Consider the following 9,250-nt stretch of genomic DNA (forward strand, 5'->3'; position numbering starts at 1 on the left):
TAGTGTGAACCAGGGCTTAAACACCAAGATAAAAACAATTTTTTTTAACAAGCACACAAAATGCTATGATACAGGCTTCAATATAGACATGGGTACATCAAACCACTTGCTCCGCACCACAAAGACTTACCTGACCATCAGATGGCCTCGTGCCAACCTACCAGCGTGGCTCCGCCCCTATACTCATTACACCCACACACTGGGCTTCCTCAATATTACTCAGTTTGTGGTGTGGAGCAAGTGCATTGATGTACACATACCTGCATCTATTCTGTAGAACAGTGGATAATACAGTATAGTCCAAGGGATGGCAAAAAGAGCTGTGTTTGACTTTGATTTAATGGGATCAATACTGGAAGGGGAGCGGTTATTACCTACATGTAGTGGAAGCATACACAGTCAGAATGACATCTGGTGGATTTGAAGATAGTATCGCTCATCATAGCACATTGGTGGTGGATGCACTTTATGCTTTGGACTTTAAGGATTGGTTTGTAGTAAATTTTATTGCGCTACATGATTTTACATATATTTGCTGGGGTGTAGTGAAAGCACTTATGGATGTTCAGCAACAAAGATATATGGTACACTTGATTTATAGAATAAGCACAATTTTATTACCCACTGCGCTGATCGTTTTTTGGTACTGTAATGCAGCATGACTGCAGAAAGTGATTAAAGGACAGGTGCACTTTCAGACTCATTGCCTATATATTCTCTCTATCCTCAGTGCTCAGTGGCATCTCTGTTTATAACAATACCTTTAAGGGCCGGGTTCACACTTGTGCGATGCCAGACATCGCATGTAATTCGCAGCACACTGCTGTTCACATTACATACGATGTCTGTGCGGTGCGATATTAGCCATACAGATAGTATGGCTGATATCGCACCGCATTCGGTCCAAACATGCACAGGACCCTTTTTTCTGTTCGGACCAGAATCGGATCGCATGTGTGTTCACACATATACGATCCGATTCATGTTCAAAACAGTCAGTTGCGCAGTGCGATACGTGAGCTGAAATGGGGGTGTCGTTAACATATAATGACACTCCCCAGCAGTTCGTATATGGCAGTGTGAACTGCCGTGCGTGTCGGGTGCGATGCGGGAACCCGCAATGGATGTGCAGGGTTCTCGCATCGCACAAGTGTGAACTGGCCCTCTAAAGGGTTTATTAACCCATCTATATAAAACTATGCCAGCCCCTCTATTAGAGGCTGGGATAGCACACTATATCAGTACTTTAACTAGTAGCTGACCGCCGGCCGTCAAATGACGGCCAGGCGGCGCAGCTATTGTGGCGGGAGGCCGTCATATGACGGCCTCCCGTTTAAACAGGGAATGCGCGCTATCGTGCGCGCGCATCCCTGTTTCTTCGGTGGCGGCGTGTCACGGAGACACCGCTCGCCACCGAAGGGGGTGAACAGCCATTCGTTATGGCTGTTTACCACGTGATCGGCCGTGATGAAGTCACGGCCGATCACAGATGGTAACACCACGAACGTGCACGGCGCATGCGCGCGATCGCGAGCGCGTCGGTGGCGGCGTGTTCCCCGGGAACACTGCTCGTCACCGACGCTGGTAAACAGCCATTGGCCGGCTGTTTACCCACGTGATCGGCTGTGATCCTTTCACAGCCGATCACTCAAATGTAAACAAACCGCGGTAACGGGATGTTACCGGGTTCTCCTCCTCACACACCGATCGTGTGTGAGGAGGAGATTGCGGTAACATCTCGTTACCGCATACAGTGTACACCAAACATACTGATTGCCCCCCCCCCAATAAAGAGGACCTGTCACCACCCCTCATAGTACCTGTCAATCACAGTCCATCAGAGTACCTGTCACAGCCCATCAGAGTATTTGAGTACCTGTCACAGCCCATCAGAGTATTTGAGTACCTGTCCCGGCCCATCAGAGTACCCGAGTACCTGTCCCGGCCCATCAGAGTACCCGAGTACCCGTCCCAGCCCATCAGAGTACCCGTCCCGGCCCATCAGAGTACCCGAGTACCCGTCCCGGCCCATCAGAGTACCCGTCCCGGCCCATCAGAGTACCCGTCCCGGCCCATCAGAGTACCCGAGTACCCGTCCCGGCACATCAGAGTACCCGAGTACCCGTCCCGGCACATCAGAGTACCCGAGTACCCGTCCCGGCACATCAGAGTACCCGAGTACCCGTCCCGGCACATCAGAGTACCCGAGTACCCGTCCCGGCACATCAGAGTACCCGAGTACCCGTCCCGGCACATCAGAGTACCCGAGTACCTGTCCCGGCACATCAGAGTACCCGAGTACCTGTCCCGGCACATCAGAGTACCCGAGTACCTGTCACGGCACATCAGAGTACCCGAGTACCTGTCACGGCACATCAGAGTACCCGAGTACCTGTCACGGCACATCAGGGTACCCGAGTACCTGTCACGGCACATCAGGGTACCCGAGTACCTGTCCCGGCCCATCAGGGTACCCGAGTACCTGTCCCGGCCCATCAGGGTACCCGAGTACCTGTCCCGGCCCATCAGAGTACCCGAGTACCTGTCCCGGCCCATCAGAGTATCCGAGTACCTGTCACTGCACATCAGAGTACCCGAGTACCTGTCACGGCACATCAGGGTACCCGAGTACCTGTCACGGCACATCAGGGTACCCGAGTACCTGTCACGGCACATCAGGGTACCCGAGTACCTGTCACGGCACATCAGGGTACCCGAGTACCTGTCACGGCCCATCAGGGTACCCGAGTACCTGTCACAGTCCATTAGAGTACCCGAGTACCTGTCACAGTCCATTAGAGTACCAAGTACCTGTCACAGTCCATCAGGGTACCCGAGTACCTGTCACAGCCCATCTGAGTACCCGAGTACCTGTCACAGTCCATCAGGGTACCCAAGTACCTGTCACAGTCCATTAGAGTACCTGTCACAGTCCATTAGAGTACCAAGTACCGGTCACAGTCCATTAGAGTACCGAGTACCTGTCACAGTCCATTAGAGTACCGAGTACCTGTCACAGTCCATCAGGGTACCCGAGTACCTGTCACAGTCCATCAGGGTACCCGAGTACCTGTCACAGTCCATCTGAGTACCCGAGTACCTGTTCCAGTCCATCTGTGTACCAGAGTACCTGTCACAGTCCATCTGAGTACCCGAGTACCTGTCACAGTCCATCTGAGTACCCGAGTACCTGTCACAGTCCATATGAGTACCTGTCACCGCCCTTCAGAGTACCCAAATACCAGTCACCAAACCATCAGAGTACTTGTCACCAGGCCATCAGAGTACCTGAGTACTTGTCACCAGGCCATCAGAGTACCTGAGTACTTGTCACCAGGCCATCAGAGTACCTGAGTACTTGTCACCAGGCCATCAGAGTACCTGAGTACTTGTCACCAGGCCATCAGAGTACGCGAGTACCTGTCACCAGGCCATCGGAGTACCCGAGTACCTGTCACCAGGCCATCAGAGTACCCGAGTACCTGTCACCAGGCCATCAGAGTACCCGAGTACCTGTCACCAGGCCATCAGAGTACCCGAGTACCTGTCACCAGGCCATCAGAGTACCCGAGTACCTGTCACCAGGCCATCAGAGTACCCGAGTACCTATCTCCAGCCCATCAGAGTACCCGAGTACCTATTTGCAGCCCATGTCTCATAGAATATACGTTGGGGTGTTTGCTTTCCAAAATGGGGTCATTTTGTGGGTAATTGCACTGTCCTGGTGGTCCAGGACCTTCAAAAGTTTGATGGGTAGGAATGAAATAAGATGTGCCATTTATGCTCCTAGAACGCCTGAACGTACTACTTCAATGTTCGGCCTCTCTATGTGGCCAGGCTGTGTAAAAGTCACACACATGTGGTATTGCCGTACTCGGGAGGAGTAGCAGAATGTATTTTGGGGTGTAATTTTTGCTATATACATGCTATGTGTTAGAAATATCTTATAAATTGACAATTTTGTGTAAAAAAAAATGCGTTTTAATTTTTTCCCACATATTCCAAAAACTTCTGGAAAATAAATAACCATTCAAAAGACTCATTATGCCTCACAGATTATACGTTGGGGTGTTTGCTTTCTAAAATGGGGTCATTTTATGGGAAATTCCATTGTCCTGGTACTCCAGGGCCTTCAAAAGTGTAATAGGTGGTTGAGAAACGAGATGCGTAATTTTTGCTCGTAGAACGTCTGAAGGTACTACATCAATGTTAGTGCTCTGTATGTGGCCAAGCTGTGTAAAAGTATCACACATGTGGTATTTCCGTACTCGGGAAGAGTAGCAGAATGTATTTTGGGATGTAATTTTTGCTATATACATGCTATGTGTTAGAAGTATCTTATAAATTGACAAACTTGTGTAAAAAAAAAATGAGTTTTAATTTTTTTCCACATATTCCAAAAACTTCTGGAAAAAAATTAACCATTCAAAAGACTCATTATGCCTCACAGATTATACGTTGGGGTGTTTGCTTTCCGAAATGGGGTCATTTTATGGGAAATTCCATTGTCCTGGTACTCCAGGGACTTCAAAAGTGTAATAGGTGGTTGAGAAATGAGATGCGTCATTTTTGCTCGTAGAACGTCTGAAGGTACTACATCAATGTTGGGCCTCTGAATGTGGCCAGGCTGTGTAAAAGTCTCACACATGTGGTATCGCCGTACTCGGGAAGAGTAGCGGAATGTATTTTGGGGTGTAATTTGTTGTATGCATATGCTGTGTGTGAGAAATAACCTGATAATATGACAATTTAGTAAAAAAAAAAAAATAAATCTTCATTTTGCAAAGAATTGTGGGAAAAAATGACGACTTAAAAAAACTCACCATGCTACTTACTTAATACCTTGGGATGTCTACTTTGTAAAAAGGGGTCATTTGGGGGGTATTTGTACTTTCCTGACTTGTTAGTGTCTCAAGAAATGAGATACACCTGATGTACTGAAGGCCTGATCAGAAGTGATCAATTTTCAGTGATTGGCACCATAGTTTGTAGACTCTATAACTTTCACAAAGACCAAATAATATATACTAATGTGGGTTATTTGTACCAAAGATATGTAGCAGTATAAATTTTGGCCAAAATTTATGAAGAAAAATTACTAATTAGCAATAATTTATGACAGAAACTAAGAAAAAGGCATTTTTTTCACAAAATTTACGTTTTATTTTATTTATAGCACAAAAAATAAAAACCCCACTAGTGATTAAATACCACTAAAAGAAAGCTCTATTTGTGTGGAAAAAAGGACGCAAGTTTCATATGGGTACAGTGTTACATGACTGAGTAATTGTCATTCAAACTGAGAGCGCTGAAAGCTGAAAATTGGTCTGGTCAGGAAGGGGGTGTAACTGCACTGTACTGAGGTGGTTAAAAAAAAAAAGGAGCAGTCTAAATACCTAATTTGAGCCGTCTTCAGGCTGATCACATCACTCACAGCCACTTTACAGCTCTGATGGATTGCTTCTGCGGGAGGGGCCGTGATCTCCCTCTGGTATCAGCCGGGGAGATCACGTGGCTGCTCGTCTCCTCCGTAGAAGCTGTAAGTCACATGACCGGCCTGAAGACAGCTCAAATTTGGTATTCAGGCTGCTTGTTTCTTAAAACAACTGACAGTGTGCTATGCCAGCCTTTAATAGAAAGGCTGGCAGTGAAAATTTTTGTAATTTATTTTATAAGAATAGCGGTGGGGTGGGCCGGGGACAGACAGAAGGGGATGACAGGCAGGAAGGAGGGGGTGAGGGGGGACAGAGGAGAAAGATAGGTATGATGTAGGGACACAATCAGACCACGGTGATCAGGGCAGGTAGCTGCCCTGATTTTTATGGTCCGTTTAGAGAGGGCTTACAGGATCACAGGAAGTGGCAAGTTCAGGGTTTTTTTTTTTTTTTTTTTTTTACAGTTTAGAGGGGGGCAGATTACACAGCACAAGCGCTCTGCTGAGTAATCTGCTTTAAGGGACCAGGATCTGCATTTTTTGTTTTGGGTTAACACTTTAATCAAGTTGATCCCTGGATTGTTCTGCTCAATTAGAGAATTAGGGATATCATTATAGATAGGGTTGCTAAGAAGAGCAGAGAGGAGCCTTTGGGCAACATGTACACGAAAGAATGTCTCTTCTTTAGGTAACTGATGGATAAAGTATGTATTTTCATAATTTCTTTTCTTGTATTAGAAGTAAGAAATATTCACTGTTGGTAATGTCATTGTGACTCGCTTCTAAAATAGCTTATGGCTTTTTTCACACCAGATTTTATTGCAGGCTTTACAGACACACCTACACCAACACTGACAACACTAGAAGCACCACCAGTGGCAGCTACCACAGCATCATAGCCTAGATCTAGAGAAGCTTCAACCGCACGATCTTCTGCTACTTCAGAACAGCCCTGTGTGGCATAATAAATGGCACTACCAGCATTGTACCAACCACTGACCACTGGAATCCATTTCATCACTTTATGAACACGCAACTCCTTCTCACTAATGCACTCAGGAGAAGATGAACGCTTTCTCCTATAGGCAGCATTGCAACGATGCAGCCACACTCTTGTTCCCTTCTGAGGCATAATATATCCACCATTTTGTGACACAGTATAATATCTTTCAGCATTTAAAGAAACACCAGCACAAGATAATCCTAGATAGTCGCAGTGCATTTTTGCCTCCTGCACTGTTTTATGCACTCCCAAGTTCAATCCATTCAGGAAGATATTTTGCTTCTGATGGAAACCAGAACAATTCTGGTGAACTGGATGAAGTGATGTGGGTAGAAGAGAGTCCAGGTTGAATTTTAGTATTTCAAATTCTAGAACATGTTTTTGAGTATTGCGATGCTGAATATAGGGTTGGAGGATGAAGGTCTTCATCTGTTCATCAAGCAATTCATAGATCTCTCTTGTGTCTTTATCTTTCAGTAAATCAATATAGAGCTGATCAATTTCTAGCAAGCAGCCAACCTTCATCAAGCCCAGTACCAGTGCTGGTTTGATAAATTGTGATGAAGCTGGGTGAAGCAAGTCAAGGTAATTCATACATTCATTTCGGAGGCTGGCACAAGACTGATTTCCTTTTGCCCATAAAAAACTGTTGTTAAGAGGAAGAGTATGACCATGTCCATCCAGGGATTCAGATGTTTTGGATATGTTTTGCAAGGCATGTGTGTTAAGTGGCTTGCTGTATACATATGGACTTAACATCAGAAGGAATACAAAATCAAATGCTTGCTCCATATCTCATGTAAAATTGTGCTAATACAACAAATCTGCATTGGTAGGAGATAGCAAAGACAGTAACAAATTAGTTTCAAACCCTGTTACAAAAGAAAAATATCTAAGATACAGAAAATAAACTAAAACTTAAAAAAAAAAAAAAACTGCCCCAAAGGATTATATTTTTCCTTTAAAAAAAATAGAGAGAATTTCTTGATTTTAGCACAGTTGAACCATTAGCTGGATAGGAATAGTTGCCTAATAATTAGTTTCACTGGTTGCCTGGATTTGTTCTTTGATGGCTCATTCACACAGGGCAGTCTGGCAACACTGGGCTTTTGTGTGCAAGGGAAGCACAGGTGCAGCATACAGTCCACTGCTTGCTGCCTGTAATGATAAATGACAGGCTGAAACATGCAGTGGCTGTATGTGACCAGACGTTGCTTTGAGCAGTACTTACATTTGGGTACAGCCACCACATGTATTGATTGGTAAGCTGCAACATATTACATTTTTGTTTTCGAGTTCAATACTGCTTTAAGATCTCCAAAGAAATATATAATTAGCTTGGGTATTTGAACAAGATTTAAGCTGTTTGGAAACATACTTTAATAGCCAAGTGATACTTTATAATAATAATAATAATAAAAAAAAACACACCCACACACCAGAGAAAAACAGTAGAACTCACCTTAAAACAGAGTTTATCCTCAAAACTTTTCTGGAATTGTAATGTTCCATGTGAAAAGGATGGCCATACCTCTGCCCACTGTTTAAAGTCCTGTCAGTATCACTTTGTAAACATAAAACGTCAGTGCCTTAAAAGCTAGAAATTTCATCATAGCAAACTTTTTCAGATTACCAGCAGTTATCACAATGCAAAATTAACCATAAACTCACATGTATGTTTATTTGGCTGATGTGGCTTTTCTTGCTGCAATATGTTTATATGTTCATATGATTTTAAATGGATTGCAAAAAAGGATCTTTATTATACAGCTGTAACAATGTAAAACCACAGAAACATTATGAGCATATGCATGTATTTGATCGCCATTAAAAACGTGCGCGTTCAAAATTAAGAGCTTTTTCACATCACGTGCAGTGACCTGCAAGTTTTCTTCACGTAGGTCACTTCAAGGGCATATTGTTTTTTTATGTGCCTCATTCACACCGCAATGTTGTGTACACGTGTGCTGCAATGCGTTTGTTTAAAATGCAACCTGCCGGCATTTAATTAGAACAAACATGAATACATGCAAAAACACCACAACTGAAAGGAAAGATACAGAAATCAATTGTTGCTAGTATTTATACCCTTCCAGGGATCTGTCACTTTACAGACAAAATTAAAATGCATACCAAAGCACATGTAAACGCAACATAATGCACATAAAAAATGCATTTTGAATGCACAACACCACACATGTATTTTTGATGAGTTGCAGTGAAGTTTTTAAGTGCAATATGGTGTGAAAGGACCCTTGTGTGTCCTGCCTAAAAGCCAATACCATAAGGACTATTACCTTTCTTAAAAATTCTCCTGTGTTTGCTCACCTAATGTTAGTTTCACCTCTTTCAAACGGAGCACAATGACTCTGGCTTTGCAACTGTTTACTGGCAACTGCCATTCCTCTGTACAAGTGTGACCTTACTGGACTCTCTGGCATGCTCATTAGACAAAGACGGCAGTTAGCCAGGCTTGCCCTTGAAGTTGTGCTACCAGAACAAAAATAGAATTTATGTACTCATTAAAATCCTTTGTTGGAGCCAATAAGAGACACAGGAAGTCATTTATCTTCCAGCTATACTATCGCCTACAAGAGCATTGGACACTGGCAAACAAAAAAACTTTATACCAGCAATGGATAACCACTGTTAATGCCAACATATTTCAGTTTCATAGCAAGCAGTGCTGAGAGGATGTTCATAAATGCAAAAGGTGGGGCCTGCATCCCTTAATGGACACCAAGGAAGGCTTTTATGATGAGTACAAAAATCGACTTGCCCATTGAGGGACACAGGAAGTCCAAACTCCGTCC

General features: G+C 44.2%; 1 protein-coding gene across 1 annotated transcript in view; it reads right to left on the reverse strand.

Moving 5' to 3' along the window:
- Positions 1-9,250, reverse strand: part of LOC143984182 (uncharacterized) — a 33,763-nt gene extending 24,513 nt beyond the window's left edge. Inside the window, exon 1 of the mRNA XM_077484478.1 lies at positions 7,900-9,250. The gene's annotated coding sequence lies outside the window, so the exon portion shown is untranslated. The remainder of the gene's footprint in view (positions 1-7,899) is intronic.

This window comes from Lithobates pipiens, unplaced genomic scaffold (assembly GCF_037356315.1).
Source record: "Lithobates pipiens isolate NorthernLeopardFrog02 unplaced genomic scaffold, aLitPip1_a1.2 Scaffold_16, whole genome shotgun sequence".
Taxonomy (NCBI): domain Eukaryota; kingdom Metazoa; phylum Chordata; class Amphibia; order Anura; family Ranidae; genus Lithobates; species Lithobates pipiens.